The sequence below is a fragment of the Cygnus olor genome, chromosome 11 (genome assembly GCF_009769625.2).
Source record: "Cygnus olor isolate bCygOlo1 chromosome 11, bCygOlo1.pri.v2, whole genome shotgun sequence".
In the NCBI taxonomy this organism is placed as follows: domain Eukaryota; kingdom Metazoa; phylum Chordata; class Aves; order Anseriformes; family Anatidae; genus Cygnus; species Cygnus olor.
In genome coordinates, this window is record NC_049179.1 from 1,233,706 (window position 1) to 1,258,816 (window position 25,111).

Consider the following 25,111-nt stretch of genomic DNA (forward strand, 5'->3'; position numbering starts at 1 on the left):
ATTCATTAAAGAAGATAATGGTGTTAAACTCATCCAAGGGGCTATAACATTAGCATAAAGAATGCCTTATGTCACATTAATTTTAAAAACAGAAAACATACAACACAAAAGATATTGAACCATGGATTTGTTTTTTGGTTACATTAAACAAAAAGCAGTTATTCTTACAGCAACCTTTTCATAGCATTTTAATCATACTGGTAGGTATTTTACAAGCCATTTGATCTTAATTATTAATTGCATCAGGGTAGGCTGGGTAGAACATGCTTCTATTCTAATTTTATTATCTTTGCTTTTGATTTTTTGCAAAGATTCAAGAGAGAGAAATGCTTAAAAATGAAAAAAGACTTTTTTTTTCCTTTACTTCTCAGTGAAGTGGAAAATACAGGTGTAAGAATACACTACCCCTCACTTTTATTTATTTATTTAAGACCACTTACAGTAAGTTTAGCAAGATAGGGGATTCCAAAAGTTCTGGGGAGGTGGAATAACTGAAATAGAAATATTGTCTCCAAAAATAGTTAGCTTAAATAAATACAGCAACCTTTATGCCTATATATATCAGTAAGGAGTCACTGAGATATCAAATCAGTATTTGTAAGAGAGTTGCTCTTGAATTCAGTCTCCAGTTAATTCTATTTACTGATAGAGCACAATTCTTAGTCAGCTTCCCTGACATATATTCTGTAAAACGGACTCATTTCAGTTATTTTTTAGTCTTTTTAAACGTATTATCAAATTATTTGGGTAAATATACTTAAGGCTGATAATGAGAGAACTGTGTTTTCTCTGAAACCAACCATCTTGGCTTACTCATTCCTGCTAGTGTGCAAAATGGCTACTTAATCAGTTTTCCAACAGAATTTAATGAACAGCTTTTACATCTGCTTTGGAGTTAAAACTAGTTTTAGAGGTCTTTTACTTGTTTCTTGTAACTTGTTTTACAATTCATTTAAGGTCAAACCAAAGGCAGGTTTTTCTGTCAGGGAAACAAATTGTTTCACTAGAAAGATTAGGGCAATGACTGTAGCAGTCATAGGGGTTCTACTTACATTTACTTATTTGCATTTGTTTATTACTTACATTTACTTTGCTTTACCTATTCAACAGTTATATCAATCTCTGCAGATTTAGGAAAAAGCTGAGATAATGCTGCTTCTGCACAGTTAATGAGACAAACTCATAAAAAGGCTACCAATGAATAACCATGTAAAATACTGGCTTTATCCTAAGGAATGAGGGATTTGGATGGCATTTTTCCTGAAGGCAGGCTATTGCAAAGTCTGATTCAGTCTTGCAGTTCATCTCACAGTCAGGAATGAATATTTCCTCCCAAATCCTTTGTAGGGATGGTCTAGTTGCACTCGCTCTTGGAGCGCAAAGTGACTGGTCTAGCTGAGCTCCTTTCCAAGTTGAGTTCCTAAGGTTTGCCTCACCCTTTAAGTCCTTCTCAGAAGGTTGGGAAGGTTGTCCCTTCATTCCCAGGTTCCAACTGTAATGTTTACATAGTTGCTCCCTTGCAAGCCACAGGGTACAGGGCAATAAAACCCAGTATCCTTCCAGCAATGAAGAAAAATTGGTGCCATGGAAGAATGTCTTCTGTACTCACTGTGGCATAAGCCCAGGGCCTATGGAAATGACACTGGCAATGAAACCAGGAGTAACCACAAAGTAGTGCTTCATTCTGTCCATCTGGAACCTGGGGGCAAAATTCCTTCCTTGCCACAAAACCACTCTGTAAAGCTCCTTATTTATTTTAGACACATTCCAGATCCTGCAGCTCTAAGAGCAACCTCAAAAACACGAATTGCATGTAAACTCATTCAGCTTACTCCTCCACAGCCTGCAAACTGCTTGAAATGATAGCCCTGGGAAGCAGAAAATAGTCCATTTGTCTCTAATGTTTGTTAACTGAAACCCTGAGGTCCCCTGCCCACAAGGTTAACGCGTTCAGTGCTGATTATATTGAGGAAACATTTGGCCTGTGTGCTTACCCCTACAGTCTATGACAGCTCGGGACCCCCGATACCAACATCCCCACCCTGCGCATACACTAATCCTCTCTCCCCTTAGCCATTTTTCAGATGTAGTAATTAATTGCAAATGACTGAGACACACTGGCATCAAAAATGAGGAAGGATAAAACCATTTCTATTTAGCAGCTCACAAAACAGCACAGCAGCCACTGTGCCAGCTGCAGTATACTTTTCCTCATTTAATTAAGAACTTCATCCATTTACAGAAATCTGCTATACAATTTCAAAGGCAGCATCAAACAATGAAATCTAAGTCTGCTTATCTCTTGGGGAGTACAGACCTTCCCCACAGTAAATAATGAACGCTCCAGTACCTCCAAATGCACCCCAGGTGTTTCTGCCCAGCCTTCAGTTACTGCTATTCCTCCTAAGTAATTACTACTCAGAGACATCTTCAATCAGGTATTTTAGCAGTAGTAAGGGCGTTATGTGAATCCTAATTCCACAGAGACTTCCATGGGTTGGAACAGACATTAGATCAGGCACTAAATATACACATTTGGGACTGTGTTATGACATAAAAAACTGTTTCATGTTGGATGGAAGGTAAGACACAAATAACATATGATGGGAGAATTTAATATTTCTTTTCCTGGAAGTTCAATATGTTGAGAGAAAGTAATAATAAAAGTGTGTGATATCAGAGTCAGGCAAATAGCAATCTGAGTAATACAGATGCTAGCTGAAATTATGAAGAGATAGCAATAATGGATAGAACACTGACAGTAGATAATACTTCTGTGTTTCTAGATACATACCAATGACAGCCAGTTTTCAGAGGCAGGGACTCTGATAATTCCCTACCTTATTGACTTCTGTTCTATTATACAAAATTATGGCTGTTTAGACACAATTCTCATATCTGATGGATAGCGATGCTATGGAATAAGAGTCACTCACTCCTCTGCTATGGAATGACTGTACAGATTTATAATCTGAAATTTATCTCAGTTTAAACAACTATCTCACACACACAGGGCTGCAGGATCATGAACAAAGTACTTTAGACTTCTACTCAAGTTTTGGGGCCTAAATTTCTGAAACCATGGTAACTTTGGGCATAAATAGCTGTGTGGGTGCAATTTATTTCATTTAGATCACTTTTGCACATCCAAAGACTATGACCTTTAGGCTACTGATTCTCAAAGGCAAATGAAACAGTGACTATACTCTGTGTAGTAGCTCACAATATAGAGCTTAGGTAGCAATAGGTAACAGCTAGAAAGCGTTATAGGCTAAGGTAAGATAAACATCTTTTAAATACTTTCAGATCAGATTTACTTTAAGCTACCCAAACCTCTCTTGGCTGAAAATCTGGTTGCTCTGTGAAAATTCCTGACCATAGCAGAACCCAGAATACCTGGAGAATAACCTGTCTCATCGTACTGTATAACAACGAGAAAGAAAAGCAAAAAAAATCATAAGACCATACAAAACTACATGGAGATGGCATATACATATAACTTGAATCTGCATGGACACACGGTTTCTTCTTCTTTCCTTCCCAACATTCAATAGTTTCTGATTTCATTTTCAACTCCTAGCAGCCGATTATCAGTGTAACAGGTAGAATGAAAAAGAGAGAAAGGAGGTAGGTCAGTTTAATTAACACAGAAGCAGCAGAGGTTTATTTTGGTACTCCAGTCTCTCCAGAAGAGTCAATGCTCTCACTATCAGGCCCTATTAAAAATTCATTTACTTCATATTCCCTCATAATACTTTCCTTAAGGAAAGGAATGAAACACAGTGCGTATTTTGTGAATGATTTATAAAGTGGCACTACAGATCTACGGCCTGAATCACAGGTTCCTGTGGAACTGCAGCACTATTCTCCTATATGGACCTTAAAGGAGTTAAAAACATTTTTTCCTCTTATTATTTGACACCAAGGGAGGGCCCTTTTACTTTTCTCAGGTACCTCCAGACCTCAGAACTTTAAGCATCAGAACCTTTCTCCCTCCAGCCCTGAGGAGGGATCCCCAATTTGACTATCTACCTTTGACTGGGAAGCAATGGGTTCAGAGAGAGGTAAGGTAGACCTCTGATGTCTCACAAATAGATCTTCTTAATGCACTTTGATATCAAAATTCTCCATCCACACAGATAGCTAGTTTATTTTGAGGCTAACCAAATCATCCTGATGAAACAGAAAAAGCAGTGAGAAGTAAGGAGGTGGCACATGACAGAAGAAAAACATGCATTTTCCTAAAGAAATGTCACTAAATGCTCTTCTGTCCAGGCATATACAGTTCAAAATGGGTTTTCTGTTTCAGGGGCATATTGGGCTCACCTTGCTGAAATCCTGGTCCCAAGCCATATAAATAGATAAATGAATAAAGCTTATGCTTTGTGAAGTCAATGGCAAAGCCCAGTAATATTTGTCCTTGTACACTCACTTTTTTTACCCTGCATATACCAATTTTTCATTTTATACGTTCTTTAAAAGCATGCTGCCATGATTCTTCCAAGCATCAGAATATACTATAAAACATATTAAATATAAAATATGGCTGGAGGAAAACAAACATTTATCAGCAATATCTGATCTTATGTGATAGGTAAGGAGGCAGCAGACATATTTGATACACTGCTCTGTCTGAAGCAATAAAAAGCGATATCGAATAGCTGGTGCCAGTTTGCATTCTGGGGATGCATCCCCAGAATCAGCATCCTAAACACGAACTTATTTCTACAGTCTTTGCAAATCACTTTTTGTTCTCAAGATGCACATGCCAATTTCAGTCAAAATGTTTTCTTGCTGGCCATGGATTTACTAAAAAAAAACAAAAACAAAAATAACTACTGATACATGCTTCCTTTGTGGTGTTTGTTCTTAAAGTCAAAGGGACAAAGAATGCTACCATATAAACTGTAGATAAACATTGCAAGAATCAATTCCACATCATACAAATAATACAATTACTTTCAAAATTGTAAAAATGTAAAAACGTAGGTGATTTGCCGGTATCTAGAAGAACTTGGTAAAGTGAGGTGCCAATGGCTCTTCCTAGTGGGTTTCACAGAAGTTTCAGAAATATGGTGCTTTTGGTCACAAGGTACAAAAATGACAAGAGTAACAAAAGCACACCTCTTAACAGCTTACACTTTGATAGTGCATCTCTAAGTGCCGCCTCCTTGAGCCATGTCATTTCACAGATGACCTTTCCTTATGAGACCAGGGAGCTGCACAAAGCTCAGCCCCTTAAGGGCCACTGGAGATTAGCAGGTATGAAGGTGAACAGTCCGCAAGCTGCCTCCTCCTCCCCTTTATTAAGGATAAATAATTTTTCCTGGGAACTTGCTTAAGTGAAAAATACGTATCAGAGAGAGAACAATCACAAAAGTGATTTATTGCTACTGGGAATTACTGAGCTGATTGAATTCAGTCTTCCCTACCTTCTATTTTTATATATAAGTTTTCATTCTTGAAGGCAAGAGAGGGTAGAGAGAAACAGGTGTTGACAGAAAAAGTGAACAGAGATTGAATAGAGTGTGGCCAACAGCTCAGCCACTGTGCAGGAGAAGTAATCAAAAATATGCACACACACACCCCTCTACTACCAATCAGGAATGAAAGAGATTGCATATTATGTATGTTATGTATGAAAGAATGGAGAAGTTGCTTTCATTTAGTTATAACTTCTGAAAGGCTCAACATATTCTACCACAGTTTTTCTTTCTACTATATTTGCATATTTGCTCTTCATCTTATCTGAAGTTAGTACTTCTATACAATTGCCCTCTGAAAAGTCTCTTTCAAAACCTAAAGAAAATTAAGTTAATTTGTGAATGATCTCCTTAGTTATGTTTCTGTTCTTAACGTTCCAGCCCATCTATGCATTTGTCCTTCAAACATGCACTGCCATAGTAAAAATCTGCATCCTGGATTCCTGCACAAATCAGGCAGCGCTATGCAGACAAGGATTAGATTCAGTCAGGATCAGGACAGTTGACTGTGCGTTTCCTGGATGACAGTCTGCTCCTGAATCCTGAAACGCCCCCTTCACCTGAGGTGCATTATAAATACAAATAATATTTATACCGCCCACAGTTTCACGAAGATGTACCCTAGTTAGGAGCAATCATCCCAGTTTAACACATCATCTGTCACAGCACACCACTGTGCTACCTTCGGCGCTGAAAAAAAAACAGAACTGTAATAACCTAGTGCTTCACACTTGTTCAATTATTCTGATTCTGGTTCTAGAGCTAGCACAAATAAGTCTGCGGTCTCTTAACAGTTTAATCCTAGAAGAATCTGATCCTCTGGAAGACTCTGATATAGGAACTCATGTCTTCATTCCACAAACAGTCCTAGCCCATGTCAGTTTGTTTTTTAAAATAATTCCCAGTTTTAGCCCACAATCTTGATAGAATATATAACTGAGGCATTTACGGACTTTTTCATACCTCTTCTCTTCATAAGAACCCTGTCACAGACAACTACCTTGGAAACTTTAACTCTGCATATTTAAGGAAGTGTTATTAACAGAAGTTGTGCGTTAAGAGATATGTAAATCATAGGATTAGAGTACTGTTATAGGAACAAAGTCTTTGATTAACTAATATTTATGACTACATTCTAAACTGAAGTTACCTAGAAATAAAACATTCTTGGCAATGACAATGTTATTGTTAACGTTAGAATTATAAATGTAGGGAAACTACAGGGCTAAAAGGGTCAAGCACTTCATTACTGGATACAGTCTTAGTGTTCCTTGTACATTATGGTACAAGGAATGATCTTCATTTGGGGCCTTCTTCTAACAAATAATGTCCCAGGTAGAGACCTTTAGAAAACTTAATATACTCCTATGATGCCACAAAAGGCAGCCCAGCCACCATGTTTTTTTATTAATTTTATTTAATTGTTATTAATTGGACTAAACAGGCTGAATTCTACTTGTTTCTGACAGCACATGGCAGTTACACTGATGTCTCTCTCCTCTTATGGCATCTAGTGATAATAGAGTTTCTTGTTCATTTTTAAAGACACTTAAACACAGAAGATTTGAGAGAATCTCTGACAAATTTTGTGTTTTACTCCTTCACTGAGCTTGTAAATATTTACTTATAAAAGATAAGCATGCTATCTGTGCATCATAAATTTACTGAAGCTGAAACCGAGGAGTAGGTTTAGACTACAGGTTTGTTTGGGATATCCCAGTGGCCTCAATTTCATGCGGAAATATATTAATGCAAATCTGAGGGAATGTAGTAACTTCAGAGAAGTTAATATTCATGCGAGCACAACTGAAAACAAAATGTGTTTTTGGAATTCAAGCAACTCAACCTGAAATCAACAAGTTGCATGTATGCTGTGACAGAATAATGTTTATAATTTCCTTTTGAATAGCATTAACGAATTAGGCAAAATGCTGAAACATTCTGGCATATTTTTCTACAGAACTCCACAGAATATCTTGTTGACCTAGTTTTCTCTGAAGCACTTTAAGATTGATTTGATACAACATTCCTATTAAAAATTAGAGCAACAGGTAGAGACTCTATACGTATATGATGTATACATATTTAGGTCATTTATGGCAGGTGGCAACTTTGTAATGCTACAATTCCTGGACAGTTTGTCAAAAGAAATCTTTTGAAGATTTCTTTTTTCATCATCACCACTGATGTGACCAAAACCAAGCTTTCACGCAGTGTTTTCCTTACTCTTTCATGCTCCTTAAAGGAAAGGAATGTGATACACCTGGCCTCTGTGCAGCTGATGCATCCCCCTCCCCATATTGTTTATTTACACCAGCTATGTCAGAAACACGTATTGTGCCCTCTCAAAGAAGTGGCATGAAAACCACAGACCTTACTGCCCCACACCTGGGGCAGGGTGGCAGAACCAGGTGAATTAGAGCATATATAACTCTTACATAGCACTGCACACACCTGAATTACTTGATTGACTAACTATTGAAATATTTCTGTAATTCTGTTTCTAGCTATATGATGCCAGTCCTGGTATGAAGAATTAAACAGAGAAACTCACTAGATGAACACAGTGGGTTTTGGTCTCTGCTGCCATTTCGGTTAGTTTTGTTATACTGTAAATTCTTGCAGTCTCTTCCTCTCCCCACCCCCCAATATAATAAACTGCAGTATAACTTGGCTTACCTCTTCTCTCAGCTTTACAGAAACAACCACGAAATCAGTATGACGACATCAAAACAGAGGAAAAGAAATTATATCCATTTGCTTTGGCCTCCCATCTACTAAGAACAAACACACATTTCCAATATCATCAGCAAATCCCGATGTTTCATAAACACATTCTCCAATCCTATTTCTGTTCTGCCAGCAGCGAAAAGGTTAAGAATGAGATCATGTCAGCTTAGCTGACTACTCAAGGTTTTGCCAATTTGGATCACAACCTTAACATTATTATTTAAATGTGGCTTTTGTATTTCATTGCATACAAAGCAATTATATTTGCATTTAAGATGCACCATAATTGTAAGAGTATGACATTGTTCTGATGATAATGTTCATTGATAATTCATAATGCAGTTCGCTCATGCCATGAATCATGACTCTCTTATCACCTTTCTCACATTTTACTTGCTATTAGATGGCTTTATTTGCAGACTGATGCCTTAAACTCACATCTTGAATCTCTAGATGGTATAAAATGCCTCTTATCTCTTAATGTACGTCACTGTATACTTGACAATAGCTCACTTTTTGGTAAAGTCCTCATTTAGTTCTCGTAACAATAATGGTTCTTGCAACGTGTATGTTTTGGTGATGCAAGCTTATGCCAAAGGCAGCCAGTTATCTTACTCAATTCTACATATTTCAGACATGTTTGTATAAACCCAGAGTACGACGAAACAAAGAATTTCTGCATTATTATATACTTCAAAAGTCTGGTATTGTTTTTCTCTTGAATTGGGTATAATACTCAAATATTTATATTTTTTTCCCTGGGGTAGAAGGTTTTTGGGAGCAAAGAAACAACAACAAATTAACACTGTATCAAAATGCTGATAGATCTTGTGTGGATTAGAACTGAGTGGTATGTCCTTTCAAACTACAGTTACGTTACATTTTCTAGTGTTCTGCAGTAATGACTGGGGTTCAGATGATCCTTAGCTCCATAATGTGTAAATGGACGAGTCAGCTCTCAGCTCTCTCAACTTTTTTTTTTTTTTTTTTCCAGTTTATTTCTTCCATGCTTGGGCTCCATGCTAGTGTGCTCAGGAGCATTTGTATGTGAATCCCCAGCATGGTCAAGCTCAATCGGGTGCTCAGTAGCATGCTAACAGGGCTGTGTACGCGTGCCCCCTTAGTCACCCAGGATGCACTGAGAATTAGCTGAAGGGCAGACTTTGGTAGATCATGGAGGAGGTGAACTGGGAAGCAACACAAGTATCCCAGAATGGAGTAACACGCACCAGAGTCATTGTTAGGTGCCATGTGCATGTGAATTGTAATGCTAATTAGAACTAAAATAAGACAGCAAACAGAAGCGTGCTCTTAGCGAAGGACTCTATTTTAGGGCAAAATTATTATCCCCTCCTCCCCCCCCCCAAAAAAAAATAATTATATTTTGCAGCAAGTCTTTTTCTGTCCAAAAATAAATTTTGACCAACTCTACATACAATGTTTAGCTATGCTATGCATTACAAACATTGGTAGGTTTAAGCCTTCCATTAATTAATTAACTTCAGCTGCCCAAAGAAACTTTGTTAAAGTTGCCATATTGTCCAAAAGATAAAAAAGCAGCCTAGCTTTAATGAAACGAAAGCCTAAATTCTACCATCAAGAAGGAAACAATTTACAATAGCCATTCCATGAAGATAAATATATTGAAATTATCACCTATAAGAGATTCCCTCAACTATTTTTACTTTTACTCATATAAATGTTCTCAGACTTTGATGAGCATATGGTTTTAAATTAGGAGTAAGCTGTGCTTTCGTGGGCACGCTGTTTGCTAGTAATACTTCCCCATGTTAATAGGGCCAAGTATAACTAAGCAAACCCTTTTCTCTATTTTTAGTTGCATTTCTGAAAAATCAGTCTTGGTGCACTCCAGCAATTACATGATTTCCTCATATCATGCAATTTACTTGCAATTGACTTGCAGGATTGGCTTTTTAAAGAGTCTATATTATAAAGCTTTTGAAATATTCAGTAGTGCAGTGCTTGGATTTTTATTTTTTGCCCTTAAATGACTAGTTGACACTGGGACCACACTTATCCTGCACTGGCTACAAGAAGGATGGTAGACAAAAAAAAAAGTTCTGAAGCTATTCATACAACTTACTGATTTACACAGCGAGGTTTTGATTAGGGTCTATAAAACTTGAAATTCTTTTTTTGGGGAGCTTGTACTTGTTTTCATATGAGTTTGGGGGGGGGGGGGGGGGGGGGAAATGGTCAGACAGCACCACGGGGATACATTTCACAAAGGGAATATTGTTGCAAAGCCCTCAGTTGTGGAAACGTATAAGCAACACTTCCACATGAACACAGAATCTGTTACAAATCTCTAAGTTCTCTGTAAGCGTTCTGCAGTTTCAATTAGAGGTCTGTAGAATGGCCCTGCAGAATGTCTGCGACCCTGGGCTTACTGCTGATTATAAGTCAAATGCATCTGCAAAAAAAAATCCCTATCATACAGCCTGAAAAATGCATTATTTTCTTTTCTATCACTGTCAATCCCAGATATGCAGATACTACTCAGGAAAGGTCTTGTGAATGTAAACTGTTTTTTCCCTCCTTCCAAGACTGATAGGCTAGCAGCTAAGAGATACTGCTTGATGTTCATATTATTCTTATAATATCCACTTTTAGAACAGAATATTCCAAGTTGGAAGGGACCCACAAGGATCATCCAGCTCCTGGCTCCACACAAGATGACCTAAAAATTAAAATACATGTCTAGAAGAAGAAATGTTTCTGGGAACAGCCATATAAGTGAGCCAATGCTTTGGTGCATGTGTGATATCTAAGCTAATAGATAAGTTTGGAAGGCAACCTTGTTGTAGCAAAAGGATGACACTATGCAGTGCTGTGGACATCTAGGTAGCTGCTCAGTGTTAATAAAGTTTGTCTCTATTTACAACAACTTTTGATGAAAGTATTAAGATAAGTACCTACAAGATTTCATGCAAGTATTATGTAATTAAAATTCACGTTAATGTTCCAACAGAGCTGTCAACAAAACAGAAAAGCTGAGTGGGTAGAAAGCTCTGTAAAAGTTGGTTTGTAGGATAACTAAGTATTTACATAATGACTTGTTTTCCGCCATAAGCACTGGAGTCTGGATGGGCTTTTATGCTACTGGGTTTTTTGCCCCATAGCATCCTATTTATTTTTATTTTCTATGACACTGAGGCTACGTGTGTTGTTTTTATAAAAAACTGGAAGATGACGAGAGTCCCTGTAGCATTATATACATTACACAGACCCCAGAGACTCCAGTTAAATCCAAGCTGTGAGTATCTCAGTATCGGGTCGAGACACAGAGGCAATCCCATTACTGAAGGGTTTAAAAAAAAAAAAAAAAAAAAGCAGCTTTCACATCACAACATGGGAAGAGAATAAGAAATGATGCAATCTGCAAAAGTTCTCATTCTGGGTTCATGGCAGACCTCACATTCACTGGTTTCTGGTGTAGCCCTACAGCAACTAGATCCTGCTGTCTCTCAAGCTGCAAGCTGCACAGATAAACAGTGCCAAGCCAGGTCTCTTGTTCAGCTTTATTCCCTCTGAACTAGCCAGTCCTGTAACAGGTAAATGCCTCCAAGAACAACTGAGTCTGTTTGCTCTTTATGGTAGGTGCTCATCACTTTTCCTAATCCAAACTTCACCATTTGAATAAGCAATTCCAGAAAGATATAATAAATAAACAATGAGCCCTAAATAACATTAATGCAATCACATTGAAACAAATATATTTCATAAGATTTTTGATTTTCCAGGGTTAGTTGGGGGTGCAGAGTAAGGTATCCCACTTAGAATTAAGTCTAAGAAGGAAGAAAAGGTTTTTCTCTGGAGAAATTCAGTGGCAACAGGACCTGCTGTTCAGTAGGAAGTGCTGTAACTATTTGCGTTTATTTTTCAAACAATAATAGTGTGAAGAACATGGTAGCTGAGGAATTATGTTTGTATTATAGTTTCTTTTCTCCAACCATAAGACTCACTGAATTGTACCATGGAGGCTTAATTTTTCACTCTGATTTTCTTTTCCATGGTTTGCAAATAGTCTATTTATAATTACTTTCAATTAACTCAGCCTTAGCCAATCAACAGACCATAAACTGAACTTAAACTGTTATGAGCTGTGCTTGGTGATGAAAATTTATCCTTACATTAAGCGTTAGTTCATTAGAAAATCTGAGCCCAGGGAATTACAGAAGCTAAGTACAAGTTTTAAATCCATAGCAACATAGATCTAAAATGTTCAAAGTTCTTCATTGCAATTATCAGTTTAACTGCAAGGCCACAGATGATAGCTGTTCTCCATTGGTCCTATTAGGATCCCTGGGATATTTTTCATGAAAAATAAACAATGGAATGTGGTGAAAATGGAGTGAGAACAGACACTGTGAGCATAGAGTTGACCATAAGACAAACGTGCGGCTTAGCATTAGCTGTATTCCTCAGTAGGCTTTAGGAATGGGTCTTCTTCCAAATCTATAATGCCCCCAGAAGCTTACATTAATATTCAAGTATATACCAAAATACTAGAATCACAGAATGACTTGGGTTGGAAGGGACCTCTAAGTCCAACCCCCTGCCATGAGCAGGGACACCTCCCACTACACCAGGTTGCCTAAAGAACATCTAACCTGGCCTTGAACACTTCCAGGGATGGGGCATCCACTGCTTCTCTGGGCAACCTGTTCCAGTACCTCAGCACCCTCATATGAAGTAATTTCCTCCACATGTTTAATCTAAATCTACTTTCTTTTAGTTTAAAACCATTACCCCCTGTCCTACTTCTACACTCCCTTAGTCTCAACTGTTAGTTTGTAGAAAGCTCTAAGGTTTTAATCTGAATTCCAGGAAGCCAAAGCTTTTGCATGTCTTGAGTCAAGCCGATGACCAAAACTGTAAGAGGAAGTCAGCATTTTAAAATACTTATCAAAGAAAATACGGGAGATAAAGGACTTACCTTACAAACGTGATAAGTGGGATACAAAAGGAATACTGGCTCCCTGTGATGAGAAGGATATTGAAAAATGAAGCAATATTAGAGAGGAACAGTATTGCAACATACTGGGTCAATAGTATTTAATGATGGAAATTTAGAATATATTTAAAAATAACTAACAGCCTATTCTGCCAGAACTGTGGCAATAGAAGGCCATTTATTCAAAGTGGATATGACCATCTGGAATCACAAGACAAACAGCACAACATCGTTGCCCAGAGCTGGCCACCTGTTGGGTTTTCCAAGTCCCTTTTGTATCCCTTTAGGATTTCACTACTAACGCCACCGCCTTTGGTGAACCCAGATCATTATCATCACATTTACTAGTAGCAGCATCATTCTCCTCTGCTCAGAATTCAAGGCTGAAAATACCACCTCCTGGTACAATAGGGCTTCATATACAGTGAAAATAAAAAATTAATGTGTTCAATGAATAGTACACCAGAGCGCGCACACAAAAAAGTAACAAATTAAAAATAAATCTCTCTTCACCAATGATTTATCTGCTCTAAAGTTTGAGGAACAGCCCTCTCTGTATTAACAGCACTGACACACTGGAAAGTGGGTAGTAACTTTGCAAAGTTTTTCTTTTATGTCTTGCTTCTGTAGAGATCAATAATAATTCTCTAGTTTCCCTCTCCTGGATGTCCCTCCCCCTTCACAGGCACCTTGCCTTCCCCATGGAATATCTGGGAGCCACTTTCTTCACTGGCAGCTGCAAGTTGTGGATGCAGGCTTACTTGCCCCCTTCTTGGTGGTGTTCTTACCTTACCTATAGGCCCTTCTCCAAACAATTCTCATGTGTTCAGCATAACTAGTACCAATGACTTAAGATGTTCTATTTCAGTGAAGCTAGTCAAACAATTGAGCTAGGGACTTTAACTTCAAAACCTGGATAATCATTTGATTGTTAGTGCTTCCATGAGCCAAACTTCAGTGAAAGTTCCTTAAATAAAGTGGCAGCAACAATTAATTATTCTGTGGACTCTTCTATTTAAAATACATGCTGTATATTTGATAGAATGATCAAATGTTGTATCTAGAAAAGTAAACATAAGTACATTCTTGTTTATACTATCCATTGTTAAATATATTTGCAGAAGCAATTTCTCCCTCAAATGATCTATGGTTGGCAAAAATGTAATATGAATATCACAAAACACGGATAAAATTGTCATTTATTATTTTCTATAGTAAATCAAATTATCCCCCATTTGAAGGCCATAACAATAATTTGAGTTCTTATTACCTGATACAAGGATAATATAGAACAAAAGAGACAAAAGAACAGGACTACAGTGCAATTTCTGAAGAGTAGGATAATCCTTCGCAGTGCTAATATTTTTTTTGGTGGTGATATTAATGTAATGCTACCACACAATGAACATTTCCTTTACACTCAGAGCCCCTGATTTTTACTTAGTGATATCAGTGACAACAATGAACTAAATGGGAAGGTATTAGACATGAATGCAAAGTAAAATCACAATCAAATTGTGCAGTGACTGAATTATACAACTAAAAGGGTTAAATCATATGTAGAAATATTTCACAGAGCTGACATATTTCAAGATGTATATTTACCATAGAGATTTTCACGTTCTTCAGCAACCTCAGACAGATTAGTTAATCTAATCTTTCTTTTGGGAAATTTATTTTGTTCTCATTTGCAAACACTAGTTTAAAAGACACCCAGTGAGACTGAAATACAGGTAAACTAGCGCTAAAACTTCTGTAACTTTACTAGGCCAGGAGTGATCCTGCAATTTCTAGTGGATTAGAACTTTCTGAAGCCCAGTAGTGGTCACCACAGTATGTCCTTATGAAAAGGAAACTTAAAGCAGAATTAGCAGCAGGTACTGTAACAGTAACAGTTTCACCAGGATAAGCCACAGCACAAAGAAAAGCTGAAGCTCCATTAACAACAACCCATGCCTAATTTTCTCCCTTTAGAAACAGTGGTATGTATTGCCTAAATACCAGAATTACCTCAGCTTATTACACCAAACCAGTTGTTCGCAACGTTAGGTCCTAAGGTGACAGTGCTGAAGGACACATGAACTTGCACCTAATAGTGTAGGGCTTAGCCACATGGTTACCACTGAACATAGTGGAAACCTGCGGGCAAAATCCTCACGCAACAGGATTTGTGAATGTAAATTCCAGGTAAAGCATTTTAAATTCCAGAGAAGTCTAATAAATTATAGAGTAAACACCAGTAAAGTCATTCAGACCCTCAACAAACTCCTACACAAAATCAGGAAAGATATGGACCTGAAATGCCTTTGCTGTTCAGACCAGCTGTGTATAGTCTTGGAACAACCTTGCCTTGTAAGCTAAAGCAACCAATGGAAAACAAAAACCCTATGCACACACAAACAGAAAAACAACAAAAAAACCCACAGCAACCCTCCCCTTCACACTTGCTCCTCAACATTCCCTCCCCAGCCATATTTTCCTAAAACCAAAGAGGCATATACTTAGGGTCACTTCAAAATGGGGTTCATTGAAAATAAAAAAGTGCTTCACTGAATAGAAAAATAGTGTGCATATAAAATGCCTTGATGAAATTGGTTCCCTACTTCTAAAAAGCCTTTGCAATTTCAATCTAGCTTCAAAACTTTAGAAGTTGGATTTTAAAGGCCAGCAATTACAAGTTCGTCTTCATGTTAGATCACTCTTTAAGTAGTTAACAACACAAAAATTACCTCTCATTACTTCATAGAAAATGTTCATTTTTTACTTTTGATCACAATGTTTAAACACTCCAGTTCAGACACAGCTGCAGAAACTAAAGTGCTACCAAAAATGTATTATCAGATGTCTTGCATGTTCCTGGCAATGCTTTGTGCTTGAAACAATAGCTCTGTTCAAACCATTATGACAAGATACTGTAAAAATAATAAAAAGATTTACTTGTTCTGTAGCACATTCTCTCTTCTTAACACCTGCCCTTTTCCTTTGTTGTAGGTTTGACCTAAAGCAATTGAAAAATGAATGGTAAGTTTGTATCTTCAGAACAAGAAATCAAGGTTTCAAGTGAGTTTCAGCTAGTTCAGTGAAGTAGCTTTTAAGACAGTAATGATACATTGACAGTAAAATGGTATAACAACTGACTCAATATCTCTACTGTTGTATAAACCCACATATGTATATGTATGCATACATATATATATATATGTATACCAGTACATACACACACTGTGCCAAACAGAGAAGACTATGGAAGATGCTCTTAGAAAGGCCAGTCTGCTTGCCTGGCTGAGAACATACAGCAATCGATCCACCAGCACAGCTCTCAGATCTAGGACCCTTGTCTGAGAAGTGCTCAGTACATGTGTTGTCAGTAAGTGACTGCAGTCAGTACTTTTCAGATGGAATTTCTGAATGTGACAGGGTGATCTTGTATTAAAAAGGGGTCTTAAAAGTTACTAAAGTATATAAAAAATCATTAACTCTCAAATATTTTATCAGCTCAGACCGACACTTAGTTTTCTCCTAACTTCATATCCTCTATGGATTAAATCCATTTTATGTAAATTAAGAGAAAGCAATTTGTGTGTGTGTGTGTGTGTGTGTGTGTGTGTGTGTGGAGAGCGAATATTCCAGAAGAAACCGTTGGGAAGCTTCAATAGATGAACTTGCTTTCATTTCTGGTGCTCATCCACTGTAAATGTGAGAATAGGAGATACACCCCTACAGATCATGAATGAGCAGTTCTATGAATGACTCTGCAGCATTTGTGGTGAGAGCTGGAGGTACAAAATACTTGCCAGGAGAATCCTGCCTTTGAGTAGAACTGACAAAGGGAGACATAATGAACCCAGTAACTGAGGGCAGGGTAAGCTCTGATCTTTCTAAGGAAGCAGACATTTCTTCACCTACACAAAAAAAAAATTTGGCATAAGAGTTGTTGTTTTCTTGCTTTTCAGAGTGATTTTCCAAAAAAAACAATCAAGAGAATCAAGAGGATTTTATGCTGACTGCTCGGTGAATGTAACGAGTCCTTTCCCTGCACTCAGCTTTCCATCACTTTTAAGCAAACTGGGAAACTCTGTGCTGTACTTATGGTAGTGCTCAGGACTGAGACTGTGTATGGCTTCCTCTGTTTTGTCATGAAGAAGAAGAAAAAAAAAAAAGACAGACTTTTCCCATTCTGCAGGGTACATGATATTTCCTGTATATGGCACCAATGAATCTTTACCACAGCATATAACTGAATGATTATGTTGTTTGCTAAGTCCTAAGTGTGAATTCATTCCATTTCTAGGAGGCTTCTGTCTGCATATAGAAGGCAGCTGGCCATACTGTAATGCATGCAATACACAGTAATCTCTGAAAGTTTCCTGTCCGTATTTTCTCATATTAGTCCTTTTTTTGTTAAAAGGGACATAATCTTCCTATTTTCTTGATATAACTTTCTTTACTTCTTACAGAAAAATCATCACACATTACTGAAAACAAAGTATCAGGAAAAGCATCCCCCCCCCCCCCTTCTGTTTATATTATGCACACACAGTCTTGCATTTTCATTACTGCTTTTCCCATTTCAGTTCACTCGGCTGGATCCCCATGTTTCTTATGGGGCCCTTCCCTTAATAAGGGAGGTTATAATGACAGTGTATAGAATTTCTCTTTGTTAATGAAAAATATAAACAGATAATTCCTAGTTGGGCTGAAAGTCTGAGTTTACCCATGCGACTCTCCTTCACTTTCACATGGTGTATCAATGGCTGCTATCCCCAACTAGTATCAGCCAGACACTTGCAAGGAACACTAAAAATGATCACCATGTCCTGGTCTGTTTTCAGCAACTTACGAAAAATAACAAACCAGACAGCTAATCTTGGTAGATTCAGCTTTCAGAAATGATGTCAGTACAGAACTTCATACTGTGTTAAACTAGAAAAGGAAGATGCATTAAACCAACACATAAAGGATTACTTGTTCATAAATCCTTAATTTCTGACTGACTGGTTCACAGAACCCCGGCCTGAGAATAACATAGTAGTTACAATGAGGTCAACAGGAAATATCACTAAAAGGCAAAATCTGAAGACCAGAACAGCCAGGTAGTAAATAGATTGAAGGTGTCCAGTTAGAACTGCTCTGTGGACAAGAATGACCTTAACATATTAGGTGCCATACGGCAACCAGCATGCCCAAATGGGCAAGGTGACCACATCCTTTTTCAGCATAATCTTCTGAAAGTTGAAGTATTGTAAAGTGACAGCTGACAGATAAGGGTGCCAGAACCCTTCCCAACCAAGAGCAACTTTCAGCTGCTATCATCTGCTATTGTTCGATAAGCTGGAAGTCAGCTGAAAAAGTAATTATTTGTGTCAACAGCTATGCTCGAGTCAAAGGAAGATGTTTGTTTTCATTTAGTCATTGACAGAACACAGAGTTTCTTAATATTTGTCTTCTACTTTGATAAGTTTACCAACATCTGAAGAGTAACATGCCATCCAAACACATACCACACCCAACATATTACTCACACCGAAGTCAGATTTGCAACAAACGTTAGAGATTTTTTTTTTCCTCTGAATTTCTTATTTTTTTGATTTATTTTCCTCATAAACTTTTATTTTGGCTAAAGGTATTGCTGATCCAAATGTGTCTTTCCTCATCTTGAGAATTCCTGGTAAAGATCCTGCATCAGTCCAAAATCTTTTGCATCCATTGACGGCACAGCCAAATAAGGTGGTATAAATGGCCATAAACTGTCATAGTACCTTCTGGTGTTTCTCACATACACCTTTCCATTTCTAGCCAGCATTCCCCTTTCATGGTGCATGCAAGAAACCACAGTGCCTGAGTGCTGGCCTGATCTCACTTCTGCCATGGGAGAACTCATTTCCAGCCTGGCGTTTTTTCTATTTCCTGTGTATACCACCGCAAAGGTACCAAAGTGAGGATACAAGACAGATCTACAGAATTGCAAGTCAAAGTTTACACAGGCATTAGCTTACTCAAACCTCGCCAATTATGGCACTAGTTTTACACCAAAGCTGTGTTTAGTCCAGTTCTCTGAACACGAGAATGTTATTTCAAGGAGAGCTCTACGCAAAACTTGGACTGACCTTGGCCTATCAGTTTTGGCTGTAGCATGTCTCGAGCTGAAACAAGAGCTTATCTCTAGCATTAAATAAGGAACAAATGATTTTTTTTCACCCCTCTTAATTATTTATAGACCATTGTCCTTCTCCCTTTTAAGTGTCATATGGATGTTCTATCATTGCAGTCAATGTTACTAGAACTGTTATATTGTCTCACAGCAAAGCAAGAGCCTGGGGACAGCAGAGTTTATTGTGTGCTTTTTTGATCTCTGTGTACAATATACCTTCTCCCCCTGTTTGCCAAAAAAAATTAAAAAAGGGAGAGAGTGTTGCTTATAACAGGAAAAAAAAGACCTCTTTCTTGGAAATAAAGAAAATAAACACAGGGTAATGACCCCATACCAAAAGAAGTGGAAGAAAATGGTAAAAGCCTTTTGTATTACTATAGTTTATGAGACAGCAAAAGAGGAGAGTTACAAGATTAGAAACCTAAATCACATGAGAAATGTGTTACAACCATACTAGTCTCTACTTTCATTACAGTCATGGAGCTCTGTAGTAACTTCACATTGACCTGTATTTACAGAGACATAATGATTTAGTCTGTAGGAAAGCCAAGAAATCATTACAATGGGGCAAGCATCAGAAATTAATGAAGTACATGTATAAACCTGGCAGATGAAATCGATGCTTAACCATAATTTGGTGAGGGCTTAGGGACATATTAAGGAAGATCTGGGGAGCAACTCATCAGCAGGCAAGTGTTCAAGCATATGGTGACTTTGCATCGAAACAGGCACCAAAACGCCTAATGGCATGCTAAGAGCAATAGGAACGTTTTGCCAACTTACTTATGTACTGTCTTCTCAGAAAAATACAGCATAAGAACATTTTTAGGGGCTGCACCAGACCTGGTTGTACAAGGACAGAAAACGGGATGTGGGAAGTCTGAACAGTCAAACTTGTGGCAATCATTTAATCCTATTCAGCAGTTATGCTGACAGAGATGACACTAGATGAAGATAGATCTGAAGATGTAACTGATGGTAGTAGATGGGTTAAGAAATTTCCACTCTCAAGTATGCTGTTCTGTTTCTTGCCAGTTTTCTTCCTCTCCTTTTCCCAGTTTCTCACTGTAAATAGGAACAGAACATACAAAAGGAGGAAAGTCAATCGGGTTGGGTCGATTTCTGACCCAAACCATGCTCCTATGCACGTAGCATATCCTGGGCAGCCTAGCGCCTTGTTCCCTCACACAGCCATCACACCCTTGCTCAGCCACGAGGTATCTTTTCAGAAAAGTAATGTGTTTCCACAACTTCTAGCAGTGTGGTCTAAATCCTGTCTTTGCCCTTCAAAGCTCAGCCTGTCCCTAATACTGTCTACCTTGTATAAAGGCATTAAACATAACCCCAAATCATGATGCTTTACACTGCTGTGTCAGTAAAGACAGGGTAGAAGACCCTTTTGGTGAGCCTGTTCTACTCTCACACTTCCCCACCAGGCACGCACAAACTAAAGGCTGCACCTGGCAGCAGGTGCTCCCCCAGGTGCCTCTGAGGCAGCTGCCTGAGAGCTGCACTGATCCTCAGCTGCCCCCGGCACCTCCACGGTACTCCCCAGGCTGAGCTCCAGTTGCTCAGAAGAGTACCAGGAGGCTGGCTTGAAGCTGCAACATGCTTAGAGAGGAGAGTACTTTTGGAAATATCATTGAGCATTTGGGAAAATAGTAACAAGTGCTCATTGGGGCTAACAGTGGATCTTCCTCTATTCAACAATGGAAGAAAAATAGATCCAATTTAGCACTGCTTAAGGTTGTATAAAATTCTGTCTGTTATCTTTCTAGTACTCCTCTCCACATGCACAAGGAAGTTATTTCTTAAATGAAGACACCATAGCTGACCATCCAAAAAATGAAAATGCATCAAGCATAGCACCTTTTGGACGAGCCTGTATCCTAAAATCTTATGACATCCTCAAAGAAAAAGAAACAAAGAAATTAAATAACAAGAGTTAACGAGCAGTTTTATTTTCTTTCAGCAAAGGTCGTCAATCTCACTGCAGCAAATTAATCCCAATTAGTAATGATATTTTGTCTTGATATATCATGACACTTTTGATTTATTGTGTTTCCAGGATGCAGGCAGCAAATGTTAATGATTCAGTTTGCTGGGAATTTATACTCCTGCTCATTTCCCATTTGGTGATCAGTTGCAGCTCGTCAAGACTTGGCTGCTTCAACTAATGAACTGACGGCCTCGCAGGAATAATGGTGTGTTCTGCAAGCCTCATTTTTTTTCATGCCATCTGCAAAAATGCAGGTTCCTCTCTGAAAAAAATTTCCTGGCAGCCAGAAAGGAGTGATTATGATCATATAAATGTCACTTGTAATTTGTATTTTACTTGTTTAATAGTATTACTGCTAAATGAAGGTTTCTGTAGAGAACAAAACTAATTATAGTAAATTCAGCATTTTTAGGAGAAATTCAAGAAGGGAAGCATACCTAGTTGTATTCATTTCTAAAAAAAAAAAATCTAATAGAAATGATGTATTTTTACATGATGATTTATCTGCCCAGTTGGTCTACTTTGAATTAGAACTACACAGAATGTTTCTCCAGAGGCTTATGCAGGCAGTAAACATCCCTTTTCTCACACACAATAAATGCAAAACCCATTCAAGTCTACAGCAAATGTTGTACCAGAGATGTGGGGAAGTGTTCAGTACTTATAGCAATAATTTTTATGACCGATTATTCTGTGAAATGGTTTATCTAATTGATGATTGCTGGAAAGTTTGATAAACACTTTGCAAAACCTATTAAAAGAAAGGTCACTGATTTTCATGCAGACTTCATATCACGCTATGCTTGCATTTAAGCAATGCTTAAATCAGCAGTAATGATGAAGTCTAGGCACCCACATTCCTGAAAATCTAGCTTCAGTAAAAGGAAAACCTCCAACTACATGACATGACAAAAAGTTCAGATTTTTGACTACTGTAGAAGAACTCAGTGGAGTTCTAATAGATTGCACCAGAAGAAAATCTGCTCTGAGCTCTGGAAATAGGCTGTGCTTTTTCTTTAAGTCTTGATTGTTTATTTGTGTGTTCTATAGATTTCACCTCAAAGTATAATAGAATTAAGAGTCACTTTCCCAGCTATATTGAAGCTATTTCTATTTCATGAATAAGTAAAGAAACTACCTTCAAAATTTCAAAATTGACTTCCTTACATATTAGCAGAACTAGATGGAAACTTTGCATGGAAGTGAATGAAAAAAATGAATACATTTTTAAAGCTCATAAAATGAGGAATGTGAAAAATATTTGATAAGCTTTCCAGCCCCCCCACCCCCCATTTTTTCCTTTTTCCGAAACTAATACAGCATTGTTGCACTGCTATAAACATCTAATTACAAAGCACCAATCTGCACAGTCTGTATCTTAAAGCTGATTAAATAGCTTAAACACCAGTTTAGCTGCATTAGGCTAAGCAACAGTCAGTTAGGGTTGCATAGTGTTCTTTTGGCCACACCGTGATCCCTTGATGAAGGCAGTCTGGGATTTAAGGAAAGAAATACACTCGCCCAAGAGGATACGATCCATTCCATAAAGAAGGTGCTAGCAAAGGAAGGAAATATCAGAAGTGTAACACTTTCTAGAAAGGTACCAACAAAGTTCTACCCTGCTGCACTGACATCAAGACAGTAACAAAGTTATAAATAACAACTTACAGTAATTTAAGCCAAGAAGCAGTCTGAGCTACTGGGATCCCCCAAGCAGATGGCCTGACACATTCAAAATTTGCATTCTTCAGAGAATACGCAGAGCTTCAGGCAAATAGTATCTACAATTATAGTGTTGCTGGGAAATTATTATTCTACTTTGCAGAGAATTTATGGGCTGAACAGAAAATATCTGATTAAGATGCACTTCATATGCCTCAGAACAGTGGTTCCCAACCTTTTCATGTAATGCTATATCTGGCAAAATCCTGGATAACAATGAGATGCCCTCCAATCAGCTGCATTCACCCTACTGAAGGTTGAGCTGCTGCAAGTCCTGCTCTCGTAACCAGGGCAAACCCTGCTGGGAGCCTCCTCCCTTCTTTCCCCCAGCAGAACTTCAGCCAAAGCCAAACAGCTGCAAACAGTACTTTTTACATTAAGGCATCCTATCTAGGTTATTCTAAACAAAAGTGTTCATCCTCATCACAGGGGTTGAAAAAGTTGTACTAGTACATGTACCTTACGTGGAGGAAAAAAACAACCCCTACAATTCAGAAATATTTCCTTTGAAATTGCTGTTACAAGGCCAGTCCTTCGATCTGTATGAGCAGAAATCTTGAGAAAGGAGACCATACTATGGATGCAGACACACTATACGTAGTATGCTTATGTAGTCAGTGTTAAAATCTCTGCAAAGGGACCATCGGATGGCAGTAGTTAACACATTTTGAAAATCTTATTTTTTCCATGTGCCAAAAACCAGGCTGGAGCTAGTAATATCCACCATCAATTATAGGACATTCTCTTTCAGGGCTTAACACAAGCCTTATAAGAAATTTAGATGGTTGTTTATTGCTCCTCATACCCCTCACTATTTTTTTTAAATAATAGGAAAAAAAGTAGAGGAATATTTTTTTCTATTAGTATTCTAGGTTTCCATGTTTAGAAGCTAAACAAATAAAATAACCTGAAAAACAAATAAAAATAACTTTACATAACCTCAGAGGCTCCAACTCTAAGTATAACAGTTTAAAAATACAAGCACAATATAGAGTTTTGTACATACTGTATCTATAAAAGATCATTCATGAAAGAAACATATATAAGTAGGCCTTTGATAAAACTTTTTTCTTGGATTGCCAGTTTAAGGAAATTAAAAACAAAATGAAAGAAATCTAGAATACAATATAAACTATATCAGTTTAAAAAAGCGTATGGTATTTACTATTTAGACATCTATCCCACCCCTCAATCCAACGAGACCAATTAGCTATTTTAAACTTGCAAAGAAATATAGGATAAAGTGGTATCTGTGTAAGTCCTGACCTAGCTTCGAAAATAAGATGCTGCCAATAACCCTTTTTGCTCTCTGCCTTTGAAGAGAAAATTCAATTCAATTTTTAATGTAAAATGTTTAAAATGTCTTAATGGAAATAAAAACTTAGGAGTGTGAAATACCTTTTAAAACAATTTCAATTAAATATCATTGTCCTTCCTTCAAGGCATTACCTTTAATTGATTTAATCTTAATTTGTTTCTTCCTGGCACAGTAATTGCCATTGATTCCAATTAATATTCAGCTGGCCTTTCTCTGTAAAGAATTACTGGCCTATTTATTTCTCTCTGATAAGACTTTCCTTTGCTGTGGCCCTTATTTGTGGTTCTGGGACCCTATATTGTAAGTGCAGGCACACTCGTGTTACAGGCCTGAGTTAGCTCAGCCATGGCAACACCTAATGCCTGGACCCTGGTGTAGCGAGATGGCGTGCCTAGCCTCGCTGTGCACCAAATCTATGGGGTTCTTACACAGCAGCTTTTACTTCATAAAGCCCAGACCACTACAGAGCTCAGCCTGAGAGCAGATAATAAGATTTGAAGGGAGGAGTTAGTCATAATATTAATTCTTGCTGTCCCTACACAGAGAAATACTGGCCTTGGAGAGGTTTGGGTGTCCAATTGGCACTCTAAGCCCTGTATCCTCTTGCCATGTTGGCATATAAAACAGCCTGTTTAAAAGCATTAAGTAGCAGTGAGGGAAAGAGATGGTCCTGCACATTTTCCACTCATTCGCACTGTTGTTCAAGCATTTGCCAGGACGCGGGACACCT

General features: G+C 37.9%; 1 long non-coding RNA gene across 1 annotated transcript in view; it reads right to left on the reverse strand.

Annotated features, from left to right (window-relative positions):
• Positions 1 to 16,181, reverse strand: part of LOC121076305 — a 51,506-nt gene extending 35,325 nt beyond the window's left edge. Inside the window, exon 1 of the long non-coding RNA XR_005823453.1 lies at positions 16,129 to 16,181. This is a non-coding gene — a long non-coding RNA (uncharacterized LOC121076305). The remainder of the gene's footprint in view (positions 1 to 16,128) is intronic.
• Positions 16,182 to 25,111: the final 8,930 nt, after the last annotated feature.